This window comes from Aythya ferina (assembly GCF_964211825.1).
Source record: "Aythya ferina genome assembly, chromosome: 9".
Taxonomy (NCBI): Eukaryota; Metazoa; Chordata; class Aves; order Anseriformes; family Anatidae; genus Aythya; species Aythya ferina.
Window position 1 is genome coordinate 11583449 of NC_140305.1, and position 11640 is coordinate 11595088.

Here is an 11640-nt window from a genome sequence, read left to right on the forward strand (position 1 = left end):
TCGGGAAATGCTAAATTCCTACAGCTCCATTTCAGAATTTGGCCACTTTGTACTACACGGCAACCAATCTCATCAGGATGCGTTGCTGCCTGCAATGGAGATGCACAGCCTTAACATCCCAAGTTTGAGGCTATGCAACAACTGCATATAGGTCTACCCATCTCATCTCTCCTACAGTTAAAATAATTAGATTTAGGCTGTCATTGCAATTTATAGCACTGGGGCTGCTGCTTGCTCAGTCTTTTTTTTAATTACTGTTATTAACTTTGCAGACCTAAACTTTGGCAAAGCATATACAACTAGCATCCTTCATGCACCCAGCCATTTTATTCTGACATCACCAGCCGTTTGATCTAAGATGTTTAAGTGTCCTTTCCTTCCTTTTCAAGGTAGCTCTGCTGCTACTGTAGGTTTGAAATAGTTTCTTTAACTAAGAAATTCACTAAGAATATTTGAGACCCAAAGGAAGTCTAATGCAAGCAGATTTAAGAGCAAGGAATTGGGTTTGCCTTAAACATGAAACAGGAGTTTAACAGTAGCACTCCACTACACAACAGCAGCACTACAACAGGACAATAAAACTTCACATTTGCAATCAGCTAAAGAAAGCATCCACCAGGCACTACTACAGCTAACTAATTTCAGGGCCATTAACTGTTGAAAAAAAAAAAAAAAAAAAAACGTTAGCTGAGCATTAATGCTGAATTTCTGTAATTCTTGATAAATCAAAGAAAATCCAGAACCATATGCAAGCGAGCTTTTAAAGTTTCAGCACAGTGGTAAACAGGATGACTCAGGTAGCTACGCTATCAGTCTGTTAGATATTAATCATAAGCTAAAGCAGACAACACTGATTAAAGGACACTGACAGAATTAAGGCCAACCAGCATGGATTTACGGAAGGTACTCAATCAGAATATACTTTAAGAGTACATTTCACTGCTCGAGTAGCTGAAATAAATTTTAACATCTGCAGGACATCTCAATTAAGCACAATGCTAAAAAGGACAAAGTCATCCAGAACTGCCTGATAAGTCTCAAATCACCATAATCTTTTTTTTTTTTTTTTATGAAGTCTTTCAACCTTCTCTTTTAAAGAATTTACAAAAACCAATCTCAGTACAGAAAATATTCTCAAAATACAGAGAGAGTACAAATGTAAGTAGCTATCCTAGACTGCCATGGAATTTGTAACAATAGCTCACATTACTTCTAAATCCCAGGGATGATGAGAATGGGTATGGTAATGGAAATGACACATCATCAATAAAACCATCATGAATTATTCAATTACTTGGTCCAGTATAGCAGGTTGCACTTAATAGGGCCAAGCATCCAATCAAAAGACTCACGAGCAGAAAATATAGGTGATGTACAACAGATGCAAGACTACTTTGGAAAAACAGAGTCCTTAAGCAACCTGAGATTTATGACAGTGATCAACTGAAAAGGAACATATGATACAACATGGACTAGAAAAGCTAACACAAAACACTGAATAAAGAAATAAGGAAATGCAGAGCAAAGAAGAATACTGCTTTCAGTTCTATTTTCAATAAGGCCAGAAGGCTGATAAACCAGGTGTTCAGAAACTGATAGAACATGACAGATATGCCTTACAGTGAAAAAAAGACAAAAAAATCATCTAAGCTCTATTTATTGAGCTTAAAGAGCAATTTAAGAAATATCTTGCTCAGTCTATGAATGATCATGCAGGTAAGAAAGGCTGAAGACCCAGGATTATCCAGAGAATGGACTGAAGCAAGAAACTCAGAGATAACTAACAGAGTAAGCTGTTTCCAGGTCAACACCAGATGATTTTCTAAAAGGTATGTTCTAGTTTAAGCAGGAAATTAATCAAAAAATCTTATTACACGAGATGCCAGACAAGTCATAGTAGTCCCTTCTGACTTACTGAGTCTTTATCCTCATAAAGGGAGGGAATTTTTCAAGCCCTATCTACCCACATGCCAAGAAGTTTTCCCTAAAGGAATAATGTCTGAGCCATCCATTTCTCCAGAAACTATACCTCTATTACAGTTGCATTTTCAGATCTCTTTTAAAGTCATGTCTTTACTGTCTCAAATCAGTGCAAAAATCTCTCAGCAATTTCTGGTCAAATACTGCTTGCAACATTCTTAAAAGGCAGGACCAAACTGACCAGCTTCTGCTCACTTCTACATTCACCTAAAACTTCAAGGAACGCTGCAGCTTGCAACGTGCTTCACCACAGTCAGAAATGACCAACGCAACAAGTAGGAACTAAGGCTATTTTGGGATAGGATGACAAGAGATTACAGAGACCTGCACACCTAACAAAATCCAAGAAAAATAAAGCAACAATTAAATACCGCATTGCCAAATGGTTTCTGCCTTTCCTACCTATTGTGAACTTGGTGGTTACAGGAAGGGTAGAGAGTTATCCACTTCTTGCTTCACCTGAACACGAGCAAACATGAAAGCTTTTCCCGGTGTGTCAGCCAAAAAGCAGCGACCTCCACCTTTATTACAAGACCTCAGCCAGAGGCAGACAGCAGCGATTAAGCTCCAAGCAGAGTCAGAGGACCACACCCTTGGCCCTGCCACTGGCTGGAACACAAACCACTTCTCCTTCCAAATCCTGGCCCAAAGCTCTGCCAGCACTGTTTCCTAGCCGAAAAATCACTTTCACATTTGTCTCTACCTTGTACATAGAAAATCTGCTGCTAGGTAAATATTTAGCTCGTGTTATTCCACAGAGTGTTACAGGTCAGGATGCTGAGTTTGTCTACCTGTTTCTGGTCAAGTGCTTCACCGCCAGTAGCAAGGCTACAGGAATGCAACCAAGAAGTCAGTGCAGCATTTCTCTCCTGCTTGTCACACACATTACACAGCCCACGTGTGTACCTGAAATGGCAGAGCACAGTTTCAGACTACATCCACTGAATTAGCCTGGGCTGTTGTGGTTTTCTGGTTTTGCTTTCATTACCATTTCTACAAGCAGTTTCTTTGGGCTTTGTAGAAATCTTCCCTCCCTGCCTGCCCCCTTAAGGTTTCCTACGCATGCAGTTCTGAGATGTCCTGTACTCCAGAAAAAATAATATTCATTAGTCAGAAAGTGTCAAATAAAGAGTCTCAAAGAGAATTAGTATGTGTATCAGACTGCATGTGTTCATCAACCAGGAAATTAGAAATTACCTTGTTACTACATATGAATTACTTGCGTTTTTAATAGCTATCACTTTTTTTTCTATTTATGTTATTATTACTAAAGGCATTCACTTGCTTTGATCTAAGAACTGTATCTTTGTAAACTAACCTGTGATGCTATCTTGATCCTGTGCCTTAGGATAACATAAGTAGAGAAAATGACATATTCAGATGATTCAGCATTAACTATGACTAGTAAAGTTTCCACTGGTTTTAAGGGTAGTTAAACCAGTTCTCTAATTTATTAAATCACATTATTAGTTGTTCATACTTCCAAGCCTTACCAGGTGCTATTTCCATGATCAGCCTCTCTCATTTCTATCGCACACGTTATCCAGCCTAATGCTTGACACCAGCCCTGCTGTGAGCAGGCAGCCACCAAAGGCTGGTCTCTTCCAACCTCTGCTGTCCTCTGATTCTGCCACACATAGCTCACAAATCCCTGTTTGTAAATCCATTACTTATCAGTCACATCAACTCCTTGACACATCTATCCATTTGTCACCACAAAACTTCACCCAAAGTGATCTGTATATGAAGTTTTCCTTCTTTTCCTTCCTATCTGAACTGACACACTGCCATATCCAGACCGCAGATCTGCTTTTACCCAATCTGATCTACACGTGTGGAATTACAGTCTCTGAATCTCCTTGTCACACAAACCAGCATCTTTAACATAAAATATTATCAACATAATATAATGCATTCTAATTTATCGTTAGTGACGGGGGGGGGGGGGAAGTATTTCTGTACTGAATGAACATGATTAAATATGTGGGAAGAGGACATAAACTTCACAAAGTACAACGCATCACACTTACTTTCACTACTGTAACAGCTGTTTAACACACAAAAGTGTTTTTCCAACCAGTTTGTTTTCCTGACATATTACATGTTGAGTTCACTTATCTGTTCATAATGACTGTTCATAAAGTTAAATATACAATAGACACTGATGAGGGCATCAAATAATCATTCTACCTCATTTGCCTAGATCCTTGAAAACACAGCCAACAAGAGAAAAAATTATAATGCACCGCTTCAATAATTAGCTGAAGGAATCAAAGACTAGAAAGCAATCCGAAAGGTACTGTCAACAAGACGATATTTTGAGACAAATTTTCTAAATGACCATCAAAATTACTCATTGACCTACATAATGACTCCATTACTTCTACAGAGCTCCTAGAATCCTTTCTGCTTTTCTCCAAAATCCCCTGAGGTCTAGATATCCAGCTTCTACATATTACAGGCTTTAAGGATTGTAGTAATAGCTCACTCCTGAAAACAGACACTGACTTCACACTTGCCCAAAGCCTCAGATGCATCAAAACAATTCTACACATTCTTTCCATACAAAAAAAAAAAAAAAATCTAGCAAGAGGGCACTATATTTTTCAATGGGAGTCAAGTTTCTTGCAGACCTCAAGCCACTGCTGCAGTGTTAATACCTTCAAGGACTGTTGAACCACTTTCAGAAAGAATGGACTGACAGCTAGCTCTGTAAGAACTGGGCACATTTTGTTGATTTTGTAATCAACAACACTGTGGCAATCCTACCTACCAAGAAAGCAATGCAAAGGTCTTGGTCTTCTACAGTCCCCTACTACCGACTGAGCTAAAGATGAAAAAAATAACGATACTGTCACTATGATGAGCTACATTTTTATTAAGTATATGTATATATTTATATATATATTAGTATGTATACACACACTACCACCAACCACAAGAGGGCCAATGTGGTATAGACCTTGTAATTTAAAGCACTTAATTCTTAGTTCCATCCACAACTTAAGTACATCTTGAGTAAACTTGCTAGGTTTTTTGTTCAGGTGGTTTTCCGTCAAGACCAATCTTTTTGGCAGTCAAAAGATGTTCAAGACTTGACTGCAACAGAAGAGAGGCAAAACTATGCTGCAAACTGACTTCATTCTCATCAACTAACATTTCATAAACCTAAGTTTTGAAGTGTCACTCATTTCAAAGGTCAATGTTTATACATAAAGCGCCTATCACCGTATTGATAAACACTCATTGGAACAATTAAATCAATTGTCATTTGTCACAATTAAAATCAATTTATGAGAAAACCACCCAAAGAAAGAGTCCCTTTCAACACAAAGACTTCTTCAATAACAAAGAGAAAATAGGTTTTTCCTTACCAAAACATCTGATGGGTCTTTAGCAAGATATATAGAAGGAGAAAGATCAGGCCTATGCTCTTGTTTGTGAGCTGTAATTCTGTTGCTCAGTCCCTTACCTCTTTCTAGCTCTAATCATTAAACACAGCTCATCTCCCCTCATCTTTGAGCAGCACTAAGGAAAAAACAGAAGTATGACAAAAATGCTATGAAAATATATATATATATATATTTTAACTCAGACTGTGAGAAGATTTAACTTCATAGTTTAAAAGCTCTAAGACGGAATTTTAAAGACCTCAGTGAAAGAATAAGAAACATACATATGACAGTTACTTGAACTTACAAGATCAGACAAAAGTAGGCAGAGTCAAATTTCATATTCTTGTTATTGTGAACAAAAAAAAAAAAAATCTGAAGAGCTGAATGCCTGAACCAATTCAGAGGGCAAAAAGGGGAAGGAAGAGACAATGGTTCAGATGCCTTGCTCATCTTCATAAATTACTGTGCACTTATGCTTCCCTTACATACTTACATAATTACAAAGATCTTTCAGCAGAGGCATGTAGTAGCAAACAACCTCTTCAGCCAGTCTGCGTAGCTACCCCAATGAGATGATCTATGACTGACACCCAGCCTGTTTTTAAATCAGGTAACTACAAATCTTAGAAGCACTACCAACATTCTTCTTACATTCAGGTTTAAGAACCTCCAATATACTGGAGCTTCTTGGAGCTCCTTTTAGACAACTGGCTTTATAGGATATGGGTCAGCAAGAGTAGAAGATGAGATGCAGTACTATTTAGTCTGAATTCCTTAAAGCAACCTTCCTTTTCCATCCCCCTCTTTGACACTCCAAGTCTTCATCAATCAAGGATTTAACAGCTTTAAAGATGAAGTTGTAAAGATATCAACTGTGTATTTACAAGCAATTCTCTCATGTCAGAATAAAAATCACATTTTTCATGTAACGTGTGGTTTTGTTCTTATTTTAAAACACAGACTCAGGGAAACATTCAGAAAAGGTCCCGAAATAAATACTGGAACCAACTACCCCCCCACATGTTCATGTAACCAGGTACTGGGAGATCCCAAGCAGCTCTTGAAATTAAGGAAGTCCAGTATTCACACACAACATTGTCAGATACTGAAAGAGGCTATCAAAACCTCAGCACAAGAATCAGGTCTTGCTGCAACTGACAGCTTGCATTCAACTTCCATGCATAAGTCTTCAGCTTCTTTTTAATACGGTTGACCATGAAACAGAATCTTTATTTTCAGTCAGATACAGTGAGGAACTAACACTAACACACATGACCTTTGACATCAGGTAACTCGTAGAACGTGTGCCTGTAAGAGCCTGGCGGGTAAAGGGGGTACAGAGTAGCAACAGACACTCCAGTGTTTCTGCTGATCCCCCTAGGACTGATTAGGGCACGCATTTCTACCTCGACATCTGCTAACTGCTTAAAGAACGCCTTGCCAAGGGAATGACAAGAATACCAATACCTCACAATACCAAACATCTAATTTATTGGAAGCCACCACCCAATAACAGAGCTCAACAACACCAGAGTGGATCTTTTGTTGGTGACCGCAGCAACTGATTTTGTTTACGTTTCCAAAACATCCCACTGTCCATCTACCAAGCGTTACATTGAGGAAAGAGCAAATGAGTTTATGTTTACTACAAAGCTTCTTAAAAACAAAAGCAACTGGCAGCATTACGGGGAAAAGGAAAAGAAAATTACACGTACTTGCCAGGAACTTGCCCAAGTCAGCTCCTGAAGCAAGGAAATAGAATGAGCAGCAAGAAGTTAGACAGAACATAGGATTCAGAAGTTTGTTCCCTTCCCACCCAATAAAACACACCTGTAAGAACTATAGTAAAAGATAAAGCATCACAGCAGCAAACCAATGTTAATCTGATGGTTACTGAGGAAAACATAGGTTTTATTTCAGAAGTACTACTTGGCAGCACCTCCTTTTGGCCTACAACTTGTCCCACTTCAAAGTGCAATTACACAGAGCTGAAAGAACGGAAACTGCTTTGTTGACACTGAAACTACTTGTCTTGGATCAATACCAAATGTACACAACCGTGATCGATGTGCTCTTCGGGCTACCAAGGCCTCGCCACTCAAACACTGCCGGTCAGCGCTGCCCGCGACACCCCGCTGCCCGGGGGGGCACGGAGGGGCTCGGGGCTGCCTCCTGCCTCGGCCCGGGTACCCTGACAGGGCCGGGCGTGCCCGGAGCGGGGCAGGAGCTGCTCTGAGGGCGCACCTGCCCGAGGCACGGCCGGAAAGCGGCGCGGGCCGCCGGGCTGGGAGGGGACGGGCGAGCTCACGCAGGTCAGCGGGAGGGGACCCGGAGCCGGGGCGCAACCGCCGGCCCCGCAGGACCCGAGGAGCCCCGGGCGGCCCCTGACAGGCTCCAGCGCCCGCCCCAGAACGGCGCGGACAGGACCGGGCCCGCAGCCCCGGGACAAAGCAGGGCCGGGCCCGGCGGAACCCAGGGCAGGGCGAGCAGGAGGGGCCCGCACAGCCGGGCCGGGCCGTGCCGTGCCTCCCGGTAGGCCGCGGGGCGCCTCAGGGCTGCGGCACCCGCGGCGGCCGGGAGCCGGCGGCGAGGCCGGTGCTCGGGCCGCGGCCTGAGGCCCGTCCGGCGGCCGGGGGGCGGCGGCGGGGCCGGTGGGCTCGGCGCTGGGGCGCGGCGGCGGCGGGGCGGCGTTACCTGCGCTCCCGGACGGAGAGACCCGCGCGGCCGCCGCGACTCCTCGGCCCCAACAACACAAGATGGCGGCCGCGCCGCCACGCAACGTCACGTGAGGGCAGGCCCCGCCCCCCTCCGCCGCCGCCGCGGGACCCGGATGCCCGGCGGCCCCGCCCCCGCGGAGGCACCGCCCGCGGCTCCGCCGGCTGCGCGCGCAGCCCCGCGGGAGCGCGCCCCCTGCCGGAGGCGTGTGCACGCTGCCCCTGCCCCCCTCCCCCGCAGGGTCCTATGGGAAGGGGCGGGCCCGGCCCCAGCGGGGCGCAGGGCCCTGCCTCAGCCCCTGCCCGGCTCTGCCCTTTAAAATCCAGCGGGAGCTCAAAGCAAGCTTTTTTTTTTTTTTCCCAGCTAAAAATACCTTTTTATTTTTAGTCCCAGAATCCATATTAGTCCATGGTGCACAGCGTATTCTCAGCCGTCACACAGCGGCGGCGCTGGAACTGCTTCCAGCTGAAGCCATTCCCCTGCAGCCGCAGCCCCTTTGGCCTTCACCCCAAAATCTGGAATTCCTCCCTCAGGAGGCTGATACGTAAAACCAAAGCTCCCTGGAGCTGCATTTGATCCCCAAATCAAATCATTGATTTGCTTGGGTTGCTGTCACGCAGCTGAAGCCCCTGCTAACAGCGGGCTGGGGAGGGGGAGCAGGGCCCCCCCAGCTGCACCTCATTGCTCCGCTTCGTGAGCGTGACTCGGGGTGCTCAGAATATTTTTCACATGCTGTAAGGCAAGCTTTATCTGAGCTGCGAGGTGTTTAGCACTCGCAGAGGTTTTTTTTTCCCCACAGTTTGTATAAAGATATTGTTGAGACAAAAAAAAAATCAGGAAGAGAATGCCTGTAAGATGTGTCATTTGCAGAAATCTTTTTTTTTTTTTTTTTTTTTAATATCTCAAGAATCTCAGATGACTTTATTTTATTGTAATAGTGGGTGCCTCTTCAGTCCTCCACAACTCTCAGTCAAGTGGAGCATGAAGACTCGTGAAAATTCAAGACTCTGTGTGGTTAAGTTCCTGCATAGCTTAATTAGAGGACTACTACATGTTGTCTATGTATGAAATTACCTCACCAGCTAGTCTGACATTTACTAGGGTGCCGAGGGCACTATGTACTTCAGAGCCCTCTCAGTTACCATACCAATTCATCTGCACTATTAAAAACACAAGTGCAAGGAAAGGGCATCCCTAACGAACCAGAAACCTTCCCTATTGACCCATTGTTTTCACCCATCCTAGCTCGCCTCCCTCAGTAGAGCAGTGGAGCAATGAAGACAGAGCACAGCTTTGAAATGGTAAATAATCATGATAAAGCAGCCCTGAAGACGTGGCAGAGTTTATCGCATCTTCTCTCCCCACCCCCAGTTTAGTTATTTGGAAAAGCAGCTCCCGTTTGTTGAAATATTGGGCATTTTGTCTGAGAAGAGTCAACGTCTTCTCAGCAGCCTCTGTCTTCCAGGGTAGCGGAGAAGCATCCTCATTTGTCATGTCCCTAAAATAATGATAAAAACAGCAGACAAGGCAGGCAGGTGAACATCCAACTGTGGTTTTTAAAGGCAGTCACTTCAATGCATCTGTCACCTCAGATGGCTTATGTTAAAAGATAAAGCACCACTATAAACACTGCTACTTCTACAACACCCAATTATTTTAAGACACCCTTCTCACGTTTGGCAAGCTGAGTTTGAAAAGCAAGAGTAAAGTACTCCAGTTATTCCAATCCATCTTGCCAAGGGATTTATTTGGACACTCCCATAAGGTTAAAATTCAATGCAGTCACCTATGTAACCTCACAGCTAAAGCCTGACCCCTAAGCCATGAAGATCCTGGAGGAGAGAGACTCCCTGATCATATTGTTTCCCTTTTGACTGTGCCTACACTGAGCTTTTTAGGTAAGACATCCTGCCATCTATCACATGGTGTCTGTCCCTCGCAGCCCTACCATGAGTAGGGCAGTAGCATCAGTGAGAAACACGCTGCAGTCCGAGTATCTGCTTTCAGTGCTGGCTGAAGCGCTCATGACTTCTCTGCTGTACATTTCCTACTCTGGGAAATTTTAAACAAAATTTCTCCAGGGATACAGGACTAGCTGGAGTTCCTGTTCGAGGAGATAAATGACTTGACACAAGTCTTCATCCATTCTGGGAAAGACCTGTATCCACAGCAGGCTTTTCATCAAGCTTCTCTACTTATCCTCACAAGCAGATTTAGAGTCACTTGGGGCATCAGTCATGCCAGACTGGCATCGACATACCAGCAGGCATCAGTAAGTACAGCTGGTATTGCCAGGACCCTTAAAAGCCACCTGTGATGACACCAGGCGTAAAGGGAAGACAGCATCAAGAACTGTAATATATTAATTATAGGTAACTAAAATTAAGTATATCTTGTCAGCCAGTAACTATTGGCTCAGACATTCAGCTAAGCAATTTCTTTTTTAGTATTTCTCTATGACCTAATGACATTGTTATTTAGTTTGATAGTTGCCGGCAAAACAGAACAATTTAAAGAACAATTAACTTCCCAATCTCAATTCTTGCAAAGCTGATTTCAAAATTCATGTTGCTACAACTTCAAAATAAATGTACATCCAAAAGCATTTATTCTTCACTGCACTGAATAAAAGCATCAGCTAGCAGCACCTGTTTGAGTTGAACAAAGCTACTCTGGCAGAAAACTGAACATTATAAAACCTGACACTCTTGTCCTCTAAACGCCAGAGAAGATGATCCTCATAGAAGAAAGATGGGCTGGGACAAAATCCAATTAACCCAGGAGACTGGCATCTTTTTGGAAAAAGACTAAGGAGCAAAATCTTGATCACAGACAGATAAGTTCCACAGCTGACTGATACTCTTTTAGGAGGGCAGCTGCAGCAGTTATTTTCCCACATTTACAAGTTCTCCCTGTTCCTATTGACCCACGCAGCCACCTTGTCCTGCTACAAATGCACAGCTAAAAGCAAGAACCCACTCACCCAGGCTCTGCAGCCTGAGCTATGCCCAGGTCAGACACTGCTGATTTCCTCATTTAAACTTGTCAGCTGGAATTGAATCAAAATTATTAAAAAACAAACATTAGAAGTTTTCTTTCCACTCTCCCCTGCTGCTGCCCCAGGCTCCTCACACAGATGCATGTGCAAATCAGCAAATGGCAGCAGTGCTTACTTTACTGCATGGAAAGAGAAAAAAATAAAAAATAAAATTGAGAGCCGTAGTGTTGTCATTTTCCCACAAAAATGAAGACTAAGGAGCCCTCATCCAGGTTTTATTTCACCTCAGAGACCCAAGGGCTCAGACACACAACAAATCCATCAACTACCTACAACACACAGAGCCATACTGAAGGCCTGTATTTACATTTTCCCTTTCATCACTAGATTATGCTTGCACTGATGCACAGTTAAGCCTGCTCCTGAGCCCTCCATGCTGGCCCTGGCAGCAAAACTAAGCAGATCAGCAACAGCAGAACCCAAATGCTTGGACACACATTCAGACTTCCATGCATCTTTTTCCCCTCATATAAAAAGGGAAGGAAGAAATAC

At 43.4% G+C, this 11640-nt stretch overlaps 1 protein-coding gene across 11 annotated transcripts in view; it reads right to left on the minus strand.

Annotated features, from left to right (window-relative positions):
* Positions 1-8168, minus strand: part of GIGYF2 (GRB10 interacting GYF protein 2) — a 78659-nt gene extending 70491 nt beyond the window's left edge. For 10 of the 11 annotated variants that reach the window (XM_084529325.1, XM_084529319.1, XM_084529323.1 and 7 more), the window contains exon 1: positions 8070-8168. The gene's annotated coding sequence lies outside the window, so the exon portion shown is untranslated. Of the gene's footprint in view, positions 1-7090; positions 7118-8069 lie in introns of all 11 variants that reach the window. The other variant, XM_084529320.1, reaches the window with a different exon arrangement.
* Between the last annotated feature and the right edge of the window lie 3472 nt (positions 8169-11640).